At 37.5% G+C, this 18389-nt stretch overlaps 1 protein-coding gene across 2 annotated transcripts in view; it reads left to right on the forward strand.

The window, feature by feature from the left end:
• LOC129763535 (adenylosuccinate lyase) overlaps positions 1 to 18389 on the forward strand; it is a 32779-nt gene that overhangs the window by 11995 nt on the left and 2395 nt on the right. The window lies entirely within an intron of this gene.

Raw genomic sequence — 18389 nt, forward strand, 5'->3', positions numbered from 1 at the left:
TCGCTGAACTTGAATCAATCAAGGTAGCAAATTTTTCTCACCTGAACTTGAAAACGACATGGAAGGGCGCGAATCCAATAATAAGCGTTCGCAGAGATACCCACTAGTGCTGGTTCTTTAGACAGAGCAGAAAATTAACCCGACAAATGATTATATTGTGTCAGCTTGAATGATACGCGTGACTTCGCTGGATTGGCGTGAACAATTAAATCGAATTGTCATTTGATTCATCTGGAGATTCAGATCCAGTCTTGCATAGAACTGATGTTTACTCGTTATTGTCACGGAATGTTTACTTGTTCATTCTAGGAAATTGTAACAAACTGGCTGTGCCATACGGTTCTATTAATAATGCATGAAATGATCAATATTCATAAGATATATAAATTTGAGCACATTGTGCACGCGCACTTCACATCAAATGGAGTGTATTTTTTATTTTAAAATGTGTTTTATTTAGAATTGTACCGAATAGTATAACGATTGATGTTTTGAGATATTTTTACGTTAAATTGTACTACCTTTCACTGGTTGCATCGGATTCTCGTGCTTATTTCACGTACACAATTTAAATCGCCTGGTAATATTTGTAAGAAACGGGGAAATTCAATAACTTCGACCTTATAAAACTAAAAAAATTAAAATTGAGTTGCTGATTGCAAAATTTTGTTTTTACCATACATGGAACCATACATGGAAAATTCAAATCTACCTAGATTTCCACTGACCAATCCGGACCGACCGTGAACTTGACCAAAAGCGTTCACACAGAAACAACACAAGCAGTGTTTTTGTTCAATTTCCGCTTTGATATCACTAGTATATCGCGGAATCGCATGTTCGGTGACCGCATGTTGGTATCGTATCAAAACAGAATGGCAAAACATAGCAAAAAAAAAAATATGAAGGAAGATCATAGGTTTGCTACCGCCGGTGTAAGGTACTATTCGAAGATTGTTGGTGGATCATGACGGAAATAGAACACCAATAATGCCAATCGTGCCGCAGTGAAAGGAACATTCTCTCGTTTTCCTGCAAAGACACAGCGTTCATCACACAGGGTATGAAAATGATCGTTCCAATGTCAAACTATAGGAAATAATTGAAAAAAAAAACATGAAAGCTAACGTATCTTTGGGGGTAATTTCATGTCTGCTAGAGATACCTTCGCTTCGCAATCTGCAATCAGAGACCACAACTGTTATATCTCGAATAGCACAGTGCACAAAATGTTTTATTCTGGTCGCGAAGGGCACGCATACTTTTTTTTGCAGATCATAACATATCACCGTCTTCATATTAAGAAACATACAGATGCTTAGAAGATCACCGCAAGGTTCAGGAACGCCTCTTTTATAGTTGGTCCCGGCCGGTGACAAGTGTTAATGGGCTGATAGCATCAAGCAGTCGGTTTTTCTCGTTCGTTCAATGCCAAGGTTGTGACTCGCGGTATCACTTAGGTTGTATTAATTGAGATGGAAGACACTAACTGAAGATGATGATGCTGTACACAGTGTTACCTTTTATTGTGACATCTGTATGAATGAAAAAGCGTATTTTTCGATCCAAGCTTGCTCCGGAGACCCTAGCTGTAATAAGTAGAGGAATTGCGGGTAAGTCGGACAGTGGGGGTATAACGGACAGGTGGTTGATTTTATAGTTGCATTATGAATTTCAAATTTCTGTTGATGAGAACTCCTTCTACATGCTATTTTATAATATTTGAACCATCCTATGACGCTGAATACTGTTCAAAAGTGTAATAGGGAAACAAAAACCCGAAAATCAAACATGATTCCGCGTGTGGATGTAATTTTTCCGGCTTTGATACGAGGTTCGTTCAAAAAATAAGTTTCAGTGCCTCAGAAATCGCGGAAAAATAACGTTAGGACAAAAAACAAAGTGATTTTCGTAATCTACGTTTATTTTCTATTTTTTCTATATAATCGCCGTAACGTTCAAGAAATTTTTCGTAGCGTGACACGAGTTTTTCTATTCCGAGCGCGAAGTGCGTAGCGTCCGACTTTTTGAAGTACGATGTAACTGCGTCACGAATTTCTTCAGTGTTATCGAATCGTTGACCGCCGAACGCCTGTTTCATCACCTCACTATTGTGAAGTTTTGGACTGATTAAGAATCGCGATTAAGAACAAAAAGCCAGGTTTATTGACGAAAGGAGTGTTCCTCATCCACGAGAATGCGCGGCCCCATTCTGCTCGCGTAACTCGAGAGCAATTTTAAAAATTCAAATGGACTGTGTTCGAGCATTCTCGGTGATGAAACAGGCGTTCGGCGGTCAACGATTCGATAACACTGAAGAAATTCGTGACGCAGTTACAACGTATTTCAAAAAGGTTTTCTTTACTGTAGAGTGGGTTCATCCGACAGCAGCTGCTATTTCTCGCAATGTCTTTCCTCGACAAGTTTTTCTTATTATCATTGTACGTGTAACGATAACAATTTCGTTCCTCTTACTTGCCATTTTGATAAATACTTTTTCAAACATCTACAAAAAAAAACAAAAACCAACACTGCCCAAGCAGTGGTTTGATGTCGACGTCACACACTGACGAAAAAAAGTACACTAATTCGTAAAGATCTTACTAGAAAGGTTAGTTTGTTTGGTGAAATTTAAGGTGTACGCTCAATTTTGCGATGCTTAGATAAAATTGTTTGAATAAATAATTAGCAAAAAACTTTTCGCGAAATTTTCTTGTGCGCATAGTTAGTTAAATGTGTGTGTTATTAATATGCATCAAAAGAAGAAATGTATTCAAAATATCTTGTACCAAAGAAATGGAGGGTATCGTCAATTAGCATGTGTATACTCAATTTTGCGATTGACTGTATGTCTTCAATGTTGTCAAAACGAGTCCCACGAAGCGGTAATTTGAGTTTCGGAAATAGAAGGCGGGGCTATATCTGGAACGTACTTGTTCAATCAAATTCTCTCTCAAACGCCTCATAACGCCGGGCTAGCTCTATCAAACTGAAATGACGATTTTCACACTTCATTCCTTTTATTTTGTCAATGTTTTCATCAGTTGAAGAGGTGGATGATCGTCCTTGACGTGGCAAATCGTTCTCCTCTTCTCGGCCATCTTTGTATACCATATACCATTCATACACACGTGTTTTCGACAAAAAAAATCACACAATATCTTTGATCAATCTATATTATCCACATCAAAAATCACCGAGCAAAAAAAATAAATCTATTGAAAAAAGTTTATGAATCAATAAGTAGCAAACATCATTCGTAGATCTTCCATCTTTCGACTGAAGTTACTTTCATACCTCTTCATCCACCCGACAAAGAGATATTAACACTCAAAACCTTGCACCCCAAACGTAACGCTTTTGTTTTCGAAACTTTGAACTTACACCCCAATACAGAAATGTCCTATGTCAAAATTTTACGCACGAGAACATTCTCAAGGGTCCAATATGAATATCAGTATGTACTTCTAATGAGTTTTATTCTGCGCCGCGAGTGACGTGAGATAGCAAAGTCACTTGGTTTATTCTGGAAGTCGCTCTTATTGCGACATCCGTTTGTGAGACTAATTACAGGTCGGACTCGATTATCCGGAGACTCGATTATCCGGGACTCGATTATCCGGAGTATTTTATTTTTGATTTTCGGAAATTTTGGATAATTTCCGAAAATCAAATGGATGATTCATAATTCGTTCGGATGACGATACTCTCCATTTCTTTGGTACAAGATATTTTGAATACATTTCTTCTTTTGATGCATATTAATAACACACACATTTAACTAACTATGCGCGCAAGAAAATTTCGCGAAAAGTTTTTTGCTAATTATTTATTCAAACAATTTTATCTAAGCATCGCAAAATTGAGTGTACACCTTAAATTTCATAATTCTATATTGAATAGCTAATATGGGTATCAAAAGAAAGGGCTTGACTAGTAGAATGCAGTTATTTATGAAAAATGCAAATCCAAGATGGCGGCCACTACAGAATGGCGGATTACATATTTTCTCAGAACCCCATCAATATGGGTATCAAATGAAAGGACTTGACTAGTAGAATACAGTTATTTATGAAAAATGCAAATTCAAGATGGAGGCCACTACAAAATGGCGGATTGCATATTTTTTCAGAACTCCATCAATATGGGTATCAAATGAAAGGACTTGATTAGTAGAACACAGATATTTATGAAAAATGCAAAGCCAAGATGGCGGCCACTACAAAATGGCGGATTTAAAATTTTTTAGAACCAATATGAGTATCAAATAAAAGGGCTTAACTAGTAGAACACAGTTATTTATAAAAAATACAAATCCAAAATGACCGCCACCGCCAGATGGCACCATATATATTTTTTTCACAACCCCATCAATATGGGTATCAAATGAAAGCGCTTGACTAGTAGAATACAGTTATTTATGAAAAATGCAAATCTAAGATGGCAGCCACTACAAAATGGCGTATTACATATTTTCTCAGAACCTCATCAACATTTATTGCACCCTAAAACCTCCACATGCCAAATTTGGTTTCATTTGCTTGTTTAATTCTCGAGTAATGCAGACATTTGTGTTTCATTTGTATGGCAGTACTACCCCCCAACCCTTAGGGAGGCGGGTAGAGAGTCTAAACACCATAGAAACATTTATTGCACCCTAAAATCTTCACATGCCAAATTTGGTTTCATTTGCTTGTTTAATTCTCGAGTAATGCAGAAATTTGTGTTTCATTTGTATGGCAGCACCACCCCCCAACCCTTAGAGAGGGGGGTAGAGAGTCTAACCACCATAGAAACATTTATTGCACCCTAGAACCTTCACATGCCAAATTTGGGTTAATTTGCTTGATTAATTCTCTAGTAATGCAGAAATTTGTGTTTCATTCATATGGCAGTCCCCCTTAGAGAGGGGGGTGGAGAGTCTAACCACCATATAATCATTTATTGCACCCTAAAACCTCCATATGCCAAATTTCGGTTCATTTGCTTCATTAATTCCCGAGTAATGTAGAAATTTGTGTTTAATATGTATGGCAGCCCCTCCTTAAAGAGGGGCTGCCATACATATGCCATACAACCTCCATATGCCATACAAACTATCACGAAAACCTTCCCCGGCCCCAAAAACCCCTACATACCAATTTTCATGTTGATAGGTTCAGTAGTTTCCGAGTCAGATAGACAGACAGACAGACAGACAGACAGACAGTAATCCATTTTTATATATATAGATTCGTTTAAAAAGTGTGAAATGATGCATTTTTTTAATAAAATGTAATATTAGTATAGTTCCTTGATGTGATGGCTGAGAGCAGACTTGTTTAATTTTGTGAAGACATTTTGAAGACATGAAGTAAAAAATTCAGTATGATAGTGTATGTGGATTTTTTGGAAATATTTTTCTATAAAATTTCTACTATTGGCCGAAAACGTCAAAGGTAGGTAGGCCTTTGCCACAGTGCCACTTGTTCATTTTGTCCTTAGTAGTCAATGAATACGTTTGTCTCGGTTTCATTCATTCGATTTTCGATTCTAGTTACATACCAGCAGGGGATAGTAACTTCAAGCAAAAAAGTGGGACCGATTCGAGATTGCTTTTATGTAAACAGTGAACTTTTTTTACACTCTAAAAATTGCACCGACTTGCACTGACAACTGCATGATATTGTCAATTTGTGCGAGATGCCTCTAAACAGTTGGGAATAAATATTGTTTATATACAGTAAGTTACATTTAATGCGACGTTTAGATTATTGGACAGACTTGTAATGTGACACGTTTAATTGGACATTTTTGAAAACATCGAGTTCAGGGCCCAAATTATGGCGCCACATTAAAGCTGCCTCCAGGCGTAGACACTGTACCACTCACATCGCCAATGTTCAATTACAGGCCAAACCGCCTCCAAAGCGACACTGAGTGGCATGTCGGCATGTCGTATTAAATTTAAATAACTGTATTATATTGTTATTTATGTTCGCATCATAAGCAACGAACACCCATTTATTTTCCACTTGCAACAGTATTCACGATGATTGGATGGATGAATATACGACTTATACATGATAATTATAATAATTATTATAGATTTTTGTAAATACATTAAATATTATTTTTAAGTCCGAATATTTCCGGTTTCAAGAAAAGTGAAAGTTAGAGTTGCTTTTTTTATTTTTAACTTTTATGAACGAAAGATCTGTTTGCCGATTCTCTGCGTTCTGATAAACATAAAGGGTGTGTCACATCAAATTGCATCACGGAAAAAACGCTGTAGAAATTTAATTATTAGGAATTATATCTTCAGCTTTCGCTTATAATCAGATAAGAGTGTATAGATCACGTTGGCCATGCTTCACTGTCAATTTTTCGTAAATTTGGAAAAATGTCGTCGAACGAAAAAGAGCGTCGTGAATTAATCCTGTGCACTCATTTCGAGAATCCGGAGTTGTCACATCGGGACATCGGTAAGATGCTGGGAATCGTCCAATCCACGGTCAGCAGAGTACTAAAACGATACTTCGAGAACCTGACCATCGACCGGAAGGTGAAGAACGGCAAAAATGGATGCTCCGTCAGTGAAAAAGATCACAAGCGCGTAGTTAAGCAGTTTAGACGTGATCCGAGAAGTTCGGTCCGGGATGTCGCCAATAAGCTGAATTTGTCAAGTTCATTCGTCCAGCGGACCAAGCAGCGGGAGGGCCAGCGTACATACAAGTTTCAGAAGGCTCCTAACCGCGACGAAAGGCAAAACATGGTGGGGAAGACGTGAGCCCGGAAGCTGTACACCGAAATGCTGACGAAGCCGCATTGCCTGGTAATGGACGACGAAACCTACGTCAAAGCGGACTTTCGTCAGCTGCCGGGCCTGTTGTTCTTCTCCGCAGAGGACAAATTCAGCGTTCCGGAGGAGATTCGCAAGCAGAAACTATCCAAGTTTGCCAAAAAGTACATGGTGTGGCAAGCGATCTGCTCTTGCGGAAAGCGGAGCGCCCCCTTCGTGATGACCGGCACGGTAAACGGGCAGGTTTACCTTAAGGAGTGCCTACAGAAGCGCTTACTACCACTATTGAAGCAGCACGAGGGCCCGACCATCTTCTGGCCGGATCTCGCTTCGTGCCACTATTCAAAGGACGTGTTGGAGTGGTACGAAGCCAACGGGGTCATCTTCGTGCCAAAGGAAATGAACCCGCCCAACGCGCCGGAGCTTCGCTCAATAGAGAAATATTGGGCGATTATGAAGCAGGCCCTCCAGAAGAACCCAAAAGTTGTCAAATCGGAGGCGGACTTCAAGAGAAAATGGATTTCTGTTAAAAAAAAACTACAACCTGACGTTGTACAGAACCTTATGGACGGGGTAAAGAGGAAGGTGCGAGCATACGGGCTTGGGCTCGAAGTATGAATAAAAAGAAAATGCCAAAAGTTGTTTAATAGTTTTTATTTTACTGTATAAAATTTTCAAAAGGATCGGTCTACTGGGTGAATTTCTACAGCGTTTTTTCCGTGATGCAATTTGATGTGACACACCCTTTAGTGACAAAAATAAATTAGTTCAACTGCGTCATTCAATTGCACTTAACTCAAAACTGTAAACATGAGATTATGAACTTGACAAACGAAGCTGCCAAGTATGCCAACCCAGCGAACATTAAATCGTATAACTATCGTATATAGAGCATCGAATATCTGATGATGCGCTCAAATGTCATATACAGTAAGTTACCTCTAATCCTCAACTACTCAGTGTCGCATTAGAGGTGATTGGCCTGTAATTGGACATTCATGATGATAGTGGTACAATGTCGACATCTGGTGGCGACTTTCAATCTGGGGCCATACTTTGGGTACGAAACTCGATGTTTACAAAATATCAATTATGAAAATGATGAAAATGTCCAATTATTTGTGTCCCATTACAAGTCTGTCCAATTAACTAAATGTCGAATCAGAGGTAACTTACTGCACATTCAATTTTATTAGGCAATACCTAATAACATAACAAGTCTGTTGTCATACGAATATACGATTCATCATTGCCATAAAAAATGGCGGAAAATATTAAAGTAAAATGTTCAGCCCGGGGAATCACCATTTTTGTATGTATATAGAACCTTTATAAACATTTATGTTTGTACAAATAGGAATTAATCAATTAACTTTTAGGGATATAAATTTTTAATATGAGTGGTGACGACGGTTATAAAATGCTCCGATGGGATTTGAACTCCGGTTATTTGGATTATCAAGCCGCAGCTATCTTGTACGGCTATCTGGAATATGATTTTAGGGCAATTAAAGCTCTTACATATGATACGAAAGAGTTGCAATCGGATACTTCATTCCTGATTGTTTATTGTGCTTTAGTGGAAATATCACAAAATTTATATAGAAATGGTTAAATAAAGTTCAGTACTACATGTTTCAAGTAATCAAATAACATGAAGTAAACAATTTCATTCATATTTTAACAATTTAAAACTGCCTTCGGGCCTGCCCAGCAAACATTAAATCGTAAAAAATTCGAGGGGTTGTATCCGAGACACGACTGCTTAGAACGTAGGACTACGCAATCTTTTTTCTTTTGAAATTTGATGGTTTATCATTTCGAATATTATTTTGCGAATACGTCGAAATTTCATAAATAACTCTTTAGTAAAAAGTTCCGGGGACCCTGAAAAGGTTTAATGGCTAGCGTAGTTTTGTAGACTCATTTCGAGAAGCAACGATCATTTTTTGCCTTTGCGAGAACAATACACTAATTGGTCATATGTCGCAATTTGTGTCTTTATATCAATGCACGCATTGCACTGAATATTAACAAGAGGCATCTTCCGTGCATCGCCATCAAAGACGAATGTACTGTCTGAGTTTCAAGTGTATATAACTCAAAATAAAAAGAAGAAGTGCATCGTCATTCAACAAGCATTTAACAGACACGCGTCTAACAGATGCGCACAGTTGCAGTGCTAAAAATGAAACATCGCGAGAATGACCGTTTATGAAAAATCGTTTCTCGACTCTCGGTCAAAACCGTCAACAAAGTTTCTCTAAGTTTCTATGTTTCGCGCAACGAAAACAAGCAACACACAAAAAACCAAACATTGATGTTTAGAAGCGACCTATAATCATTTGAACTCTTCTCTTTTTTCGCCTTCTTTGCCATGACTCGGATGGTTATGTTAATTGCAATGCCAGATGCACTTCAAGTGAAATATTCGCTAGCGAAACATTAAACACAAAACGAACAGAATAAGCGACCTTTGTTGTTTCGGGCACAGAAAGATTCTGAGAATTTTCCTCAGAGGAGATGCAAAACTTATACGCTAGCGACAGCTTACTTATTATGCAAGGGTGGAGTTTACTTCGCAAGTTTTCTTTTTCCGCTATCCCCCTTCGTTGTTTCTGTTCTAGCGGCTGCATAAGATACCCCTTATTGACAGCTCTGTTCGGGAAAGCACACAAATGGACAGAACAAATATATGGAAAAATAGGAATGCTTCCAATTTTCATCAATTTAAACCATATACAGACTATGGGATTGTGATGTATAGCATATCAAACAAAAAAATCTTAGAAAATTTCCAATTTGATTGGTATGCAAATCGTTTAAATCCGTTCGTAGAAAAAATAGTTATTAACGTTAACTAAAAACGTGACCTGTTTTCTGATTTGGCACCCTTAATGTAAGACGTAGTCCTACGTCAAAAATCTAAAATTGGAGGCGATATACATACATCCAGGACACATTACTTGTGTTATGTGTATAACTGGCATATGCATATGAATTTGTATGAGGTATATGATGTAATATAAACGATAATTATACGATTCAAGTTTTTCTAGGATGTATGTATATCGTCTCCACGTTTGCATGTATGGGCTAGCGGCGCATCATATACATGCAATTTATATTATTCATACTTGTATGTTTGTGAATATAATCCTCAAAATAAAATCATTACACTAAACCTTCGTTTCAAACAACTTTTACAGTAACCAAATCACGCAATAAACATCAAGAATCGCTGGGAATCTCTTATCAATATTTGTTCAAATTTAAAAAAGTGCTGAACTCCAGTTAAACATCTTTCATGCATTCAATTAAATCGTACGATAAATCATATATAAACATAAACAATCCCACCTTTCATCCTTCATTAAACACCTCGTAGTAGAAATCTGTCAGTATGCATACACTCTCCTACGAAACATAGTGGAAAAAAATATATTCGTCGATGTAAACAAGCGGTGAAAAAGGAGACACTTTTCGACGAGTGATTTGTATGAAGTTCCACTGCCGTGATACCAGTACAACCAAAACTTCAAAGCTGAAATAAACAAATTGAGTTGTTTATAAAAATTGTTTGACGAATGAGAAACATCCAATTTTTTTTTGCATTTGAATTTTCGTACAGCCCACCTTAATTAAACACTTATCACGGTTACGTTTTTGTGAAAGAATTGGGGCGATATTCCCAGTTTATCAAAATAATTGCCATTTAAGATTAAAGCTACTGATGAAGTTTATTACGATTTTTGTGCGGTTCGATCCCTCGCACAAAAATATTTTTGTAACCTATTAAATTATATCCGTTTCCTCGAAAATATGACCCATTCCATGAGGTTATGCACTAGAGTACCAAATTTCAAATCTAGTTTTAGGAGAAAATTGAAAACGTTATTTGAATAAGCACTAGCTGAATCATAATTTTTTTGTAACAAATTTAATTTTTATGCACAAACCTTTGAGAGAGGCTAGAGGCTACATAATTATATTTAAAATATTTTAGGTTTTCACTATTTTTATGTTTCTTGAGATATCTCTGCACATGCTTAACCAAACTTCAATGTCTATATACCATAGAATTGGTGATTAAATGCTTATTTTAACAGCCGGGGTAGACCTACGTTTCATTTTGTAATTTATGAGAAACAATCATTTGAAAAACAGGTATTTTGAGGCGTTGTCACGTCACAAAAACAGACCACTTTTTTAGATTTTTAGATGAACATAGGTTCAAACATTCGGGTTTCTCTGAGCAAACAATTAAGGTCAGCAACCCACAAAATTTGGTTTAGATCGGTCTACTTCAACTGTCTTCAGAAGTTGTTGTTACGTCACGAAAAGTATACGATCTATTCCAGTGTGACGTAACAACATTTTGACTCACTACAAACTCTTTTTGTGTTTTCATGAATAAATCACACAAAATTAAACGATGTTATAGTAAAATTAAAAGAATTTCCAACAAGAATCATCAGTTGGAGAAAATTTTATAGTTAGATTGGCTTGTTGTCAGTCAAATACTTTTGTGACGTGGCAACACCTGACTTTTTGCTGTTTCGGACTGTTGAACATTAATGATTAATTTAATTAATTACAGTTTCGTTTCAAAAAACACAAATGATCTTTCTCCTATGTTTTATCAACAATATATGAACGTAGATTCCAAAATATATGATATAATCTTCCGGTTTGCTGATGGTAGTATTGAATGCTAAAAAAATATGGAAACCCCATACGATATCAGTGGAAGTCGGCTTACCAGCGGAAGTCGAATATTGTATTCCGATGTCATTTTGGAATCGAGGATAGTGACTTCCGGTTCGTTAAAAACGGATATAAAAGACCGGGAATGGCATGAAATCCCACAATACGATCGTGAATGGTAATGTTGGCATATATCCATGAATGCGCGAAGAGAAATAAAAAAAAATCGAGGGGTTGTATCCGAGACACGACCGCTTAGGACGTAGGACTACGTAATCTTTTTTTTGAAATTTTTTGGTTTATTATTTGCGAATACGACGAAGGTTCATAAATAACTCTTTAGTAAAAAGTTCCGGGGACCCTGAAAAGGTTTACTGGCTTGCGTGGTTTTGTAGAATCATTTCTAAAAGCAACGATTCTTTCTTGCCATAGCACGCATTGCACTGGGTATTTTACGAGAGGCGTCTTCCGTTCATCGCCATTCAACAAGCATCAAACACGCGTCTAACAGATGCACACAGTTGCAGCATCAAAAATGAAACATGAAACGCGAAAATGACCGTTTATGAAAAACGAATCTCGATTCTCGGTCAAAACCGTCAACAGAACCGTATTGCATCAGAACATGTCGTTGCGCACGAGAACAAATACGAATGGCAACTTAAAGTATCGAAGGTGTGCTATTCACATGTACAGCTAGCGTTCACAGCTCGAGGGTAAAACATGAAACATGAAACGAGCAGAATAAGCGACCATTGATGCAATACTTATACGCTAGTGACAGCTCACTTGCTTCGCAAATATTCTCTTTTCACTATCCCCCTTCGTTGTTTCTATTCTTCTTCTTCTTCTTCTTTTCCTTTATTTACGGATTACATCCAACGACTCATTCGTCTCCGACTGTTCCTATTCTGGTGGCTGCCTAAGTTGCTCGTTATTGACATCTCTGTTCGGGAAAGCACTCCAATGGACAGAACAAATGTATGGGGAAATGGGAATGCTTCCAATTTTTAACAATTTAAACCATATACAGACTATGGGATTGTAATATATAACATATCAAACAAATCTTACAAAAGTTCCGATTCGATTGGTATGCGAATCGTTAAAATCCGTTCGCAGCAAAAATAGTTATTAACATTAAATTTATTTCATAAAAACGTGACCTGTTTTCTGATTTGGCACCCTTAATGTAAGACGTAGTCCTACGTCAAAAAAGAATAATGTTTGATAGTGAGAGATAGGATTTAAGTGAGAGGGAGATAATATTAGAGTGGAAAGAACTTAGCCTTAGAGCGACGTGTGTGGAGTTATACAAAGAAAGATCAGATACAATTGCACACGCAGACATCAACGATCAACGATCAACGTTCAATGTCAACGTCAAAGTTAAAGTCATCTTCAACACGCCAACATAAACGCCCTTGCACAGGTATGTGCACGGAAGCATACATAGAGTATATCAAGAGTTTCTGATAGCCAAATCAAATGCGTTCCCCCTGTAGTGAGTGCCACTTGATGAACCAGGATTGTGCTAGCCATTGATGGCAAGCGCCAGAGTGAACGTGTTCAACAATCACGATATAAAAACTGGAGGTCGATTTAGGACCACCCCAACTTTTCCCAAATAAAGACATATATATTACAGGTAACAGGTAGATTCAATTTATATAGCTTATTTTGATGAACATACCATGAACAACTAAAATTGCCTTGTTTCGCAATGTTTCACAATCTAAAAAAATATAGAACTCATTTTGCACATAGGTCAAATATATTTCTTCTCTGTTTTTGAAGGAAAGAAAACGTAAAATGGCGCTAAAACGCTAGAATAAAGAGAGCCAGAAAAAAGTCACCATATTATCAAATTGTCAGCGTTATGACACCTTTCATTTGACACTATTGAAAATTCAGTAGGAACCACCGTTCCTGAGATACAAAGGAGGGAAAGTTCAGGACCACCTTTCCCTATAGGATGGACTTTTGGAAGGGGAAGGAGAGATCTCAGAGGAAAGTTAGAAGTATTCAGAGTAATAAAAAAACATAAAAATTGTATATCGCTTGCTACAATACGGTGAAATTCTTATTTAATACAACTTATTGATTGTGTTACGTGACAACGCTTCGTGGAGACTGTTTATTCGCACAGAGCGTGTTGTCACGTCACAAAATGTATGCCGTCAAAATGCATGTTCTTGTGAGTTTTTTGAAAAACTGAGTATACAGGAATCTACGTTCATCTTTCATTGACAAATCATAGAACAAAGTTTATTTGTATGTTTTGAAACGGAACTGATATGACGGGCAGGGGAAGTTTTTTTTGCAGCATAACTTGTTTCTTTGATTTTTTTTATTCACAACATTAATGTTCAAAAGTCGGAACCCACAAAGACAGGTGTTGTCACGTCACAAAAGTATTGGATGGCAACAAGCGAATTCAACTGCAAAATATTCTCCAACTGAAGATTCTTGTAGGAAATTTCCTCAATTCACTTAAAAATCGCTTACCATTTGGAAATCGTGTGATTTATGCATGAAAACGAGAAAAAAACTGTTTTAGTGAGTCAAACCGTTGTCACGTCACGCTGGAATGGATCATATATCGGCATATTGCCCAGGATATCACAGGTGGTCACTGTGTGTCAAATGTTTTACACTTTGCGGTCTATCGATAAACGGTCATTTTGAATAACAGGACGAACATTGATTTACCTGACATTTCACCGCAGAAGTCGGCATAGATGGAATCAATCATTATCGACTCTGAAATTTTTCAGTGCCGTTTTCACCTCACGAAATCTTTTCAACCACAGGTACAACATTACATACTTTAAAGGCTGATTTAGACGATGCCAGTCAGCGCTCTAGTTGAAGTATCCAGTGAACAGAGAACAGACACTCTGTTCAAATTACTTGTACCAGTATCGAACAAGTAATTGGCCTCTAACTTGAACAGAGTGTCTGTTCTCTATTCACTGGATACTTCAACTAGAGCGCTGACTGGCATCGTCTAAATCAGCCTTAAGATATGACGGGCAGGGGAAGTTTTTTTTTGTTTTTTGGCAGCATAACTTGTTTCTTTGATTTTTTTTTATTCACTCAGTTTCAACCAAGATGGTGGATTTAACAGGTGGCTCGTAATTTACACTATTTGAAATGCTTGATATAACTACAAAATTAACATCACAATTGATTGCTTGGAGTCTAAAGAATGAATTGTGCTGTTAATTTTATAGTTACATTAAGCATTTCAAGTTATTATTGAAGAGTGTCCGAAATATGATTCGGAACGGTATTAAGGGAATGCTTTGATCGTGGTACCGCCACTGGCGCATAATTTGCAGCTTTGTTTTTTGTGCTGGTTCATAACGGCAATCAACCGTGCCGGCGAAACTGTAGTCAATGTTTAGTGTTGTTTGGATACCATCTATGTGAATAAATTCAAACTTACGGGATACGTCCGAACGGCAATTTGGACATTACGTTTTACCTTCTTCTTCACTTTCCTTGGTTTCAACCTAGTTTCGCACTAGATTCAAACCGAAAGCTGTTAGTTTCGCACTGAGATGTTTCACGGGTCCGCACTCGGGTTCACCAATACAACTATACTGAACTGTCATGTTCCGAGTATTGTTTTGGAAAATCTAAAAATGAAGACTATGAAAATAGAAAACCTGCTGCTTTTGCTTTTGTATTATTGGAATCGTAATCCAATTCGGATTCTGATTTTGAAAAGTATGTTCGCGTAGACGACATAAAGCTTCGTGTGCTTTCCTTAGGAGGCGAAAATAATGATGGATATTCAGGTGGAATGAACATGCTTTTGAAATCAAAATTATGACCGAAAATTTACTTTAACGTATCGTTTTTTTCATATTGTGTGATGAAATAAGAGTTTTTTTTCCGAAATTGTAAAAACATATTGAACGAAAACTGTGTCTGATGATGATTTTATATTATAATAGTAATTGTTTGTGAAACAAACAGGAAATGCATCGACAAAAGGTTAAGTGAGTGTCAGGAATACATGTGTTAGGTAATCAAACAATATGAAGTAGAAATTTTCATTCAAGTTTTTATATTTTTAAACTGCAGTTGGCCTTTCTGATCTGATAGAGAATAATTTACCTCCCAAGCACTAATGTCGCCACCACTGCCGTAATCTCGCAAAGTGACGCAAGCGCCAACATTGACATTTTACGTTTTTTGTTATAGATCGATAAAGAATACCAAATCCTTCTAAACAACTGTGAAAATTTACAGAAATGTGAAAAAATGACCACGTGGATGCTTGAAAACGGAGTGGCGCAAGCGCCATTTTCCCTATGTTGTGACGTGATTTCATAGTGATGCGATGTGATTTTTTTATCTGTTCTGATAGAGTACGATGAACGAGCAGGGACAGCAATATTCACATAACAACTTCTTCCGTAATGAACGTTTAGCATAATAAAAGTCACATGCCTTCTTTCTTGTAAAAAAACACTTTTCCGAAAAATTTGTCATGCCAAGTATTTTAATCAAAAACAGTCCATCCCCATGTAATGTTACTTTTATAATAGCAATTTTGTTTCAGAATTACTAATCATGTACTAAGAAGTCACAAAACCATATACTTTAAATTCATAAAATCAAGCTCTTCTTAAAGTAAAGTTATCCTAGATTGAAGTGCATTGCTGTTCTCACATATAGCTCATAAAGATTAGAACTAAATAGTTCAAACTCATCAATTTAATTGTTGATTACAAGGATTCCCTAATATGTAGTGTCTTTTTTCTTCAGGCATCAAGGGACAAAGCTACTTGACGATGTTTACGTTCCTCGCCTGTTCAATTTCTCTTTCGGATAAATTGAAGCTGAGTGTTAATTGAAGGATAAATGTCGGGTTTGGTGAACAGCTGCACTCTTCTAAATGCTCCAAACGAAACGAAACACATCTTGTAATAAAACTCAAAACATCCTCACGTAAACTGTATCTGTTTTACTTCGGATAATTTCGGACGGCATTATATTATTTAACACGGATAGTTTCAATTGCATTTTGATTTCGAAAAATCAGTGGTGTCCATAATTATTACAATCGGGTTCTCAACTACGTTAACCTGCTCGACTCATGTTACAAAATTGGGAAAGTATGTGAATTCTTCTCCCTGCTGTTGCATTTTTTCAAAAATCAAGCCGATGGCAATGTTTTTCCATCAACAATACACATTTTGTACAGATCAGATTTTCGTTATGTACGCGTATGCTGATTATACATGCAATTTTACAAAAAGTCTCGTACTGAAAATTCCTACCTCTGGCGCTTGCGTCACTTTGCGAGATTACGGCAGACCACACGTCGACACTGTCCATTTGTCATCGCAAATATAAACAAATCAGACTATATAACGCACACCAACAAACCGCCGCATTCGTGTATGAGGCCAACTCTTCTCTATTAGATAAGTCGGCCCTAAGGCAGTTTTATATTACTAAAATTTGTATGAATTTTTTTTCTTGGCGTTATTTACCTACTAGAAATACGTTGTTCTGACCCTAATTTAAACTATTTTCTATGAATTTTCAGATATGCTCACCAAAAAATAACATTATAATATAAAATTATCTTTAGACACAATTTTTGCATGATATTTTTTCACTTCCTGCAAGCAAAAGTGATTATCATTTACAAAGAGAACTAATTTGGGAACAATAATTTTCATTCATAATTTTTATTTTTAAGGTGTGTTTAATTCTTCTGCAAACCCATAGTGTCATGCCTACTCCCACATTTCGTAATACGAAGCTCAATGCCGTCATCGCGGATACAATAAGGCCTTGTTCTCACTGCAGCGGGGCGTCAGCGTGGCTTGGGCGGGGCGTGTGACGCTTACGATTAATCGTGTGTGTCCTTACTAGACTTTCCGAGATCTCGCACAGCACGCAAAAGAGACAGTGTGCTTTGCGTTATCCAGTCTCGCATCTCACAAAGTTGGGAGCTGTCTGCAACAAATGAGCGAGGTTGAAGGCAGCCGAGAGAGCAGATTTCCTGTGGGTGCTGAAATTCCGAGAGACGAGTATCGATTTTCTCTTCCTCATAGCCCTTCCATGTGCAACGATGAGACCGGGCTTTAGCACGCGAGCTTGGGATTGGTTTTTTCTCTTCTCTTACGTAAAATTTTTGATGTGTTCAGGAAATGCCTCGTCGCGTTTCGATGCGAACGATGCACATGTGTTGTGTACACGAAGAGATGCTCGTGCATTAGTGCTCGCGAGACTTCCTCGTGTATCTGCCTCAAAGCGACATTTGGTTAGGCCTTCTGAGATCTCGCATAGCACGTAGAAGAGACAATGTGCTTTATCCTATTCAGCCTCATATCTCACACAATCATTGCGACCTGTGTGCAACAAATAAATGAATTGATTGGATGACTTTCGCAGCGATATTGAAAGTGAAACAGTGAAACAGTTCTTCATCACTAATTGTTCTACGTGTGATATTACGAAGATTAAAATTTTAGCACCAGAAGCACAACTTCCCCCGACAGCACTAAATGTCACTATGAGGCACGAAAGAAAAGAGAAAGAGCCAATCCCAAGCTCGCGTGCTAAAGCCCGATCTCATCGCTTGCACATGGAAGGGTTGTGAGAAAGAGAAATTCGATACTCGTCTCTCGAAAATAAAGCGCGCGCACAGGAAGTCTGATTCTTACCGATGTGTTCACACCAGGCTGACGTGTCGTGAGCGTGGTTTTGACGTGTGGCTGGCGTGCAAATGAAAACACTCCATACCGGCGATATTTGTTTGTCTTTTTTTACGTTTTTCACCCTCCGAGTTTTTAGCCGGATGCGTCCAACGATGTTGGAATATTGAAGAATAAACCAATTTTCATTCTTTCATTTAAAACACACTTTGACA

This window comes from Toxorhynchites rutilus, chromosome 1 (genome assembly GCF_029784135.1).
Source record: "Toxorhynchites rutilus septentrionalis strain SRP chromosome 1, ASM2978413v1, whole genome shotgun sequence".
NCBI classification, from domain to species: Eukaryota; Metazoa; Arthropoda; class Insecta; order Diptera; family Culicidae; genus Toxorhynchites; species Toxorhynchites rutilus.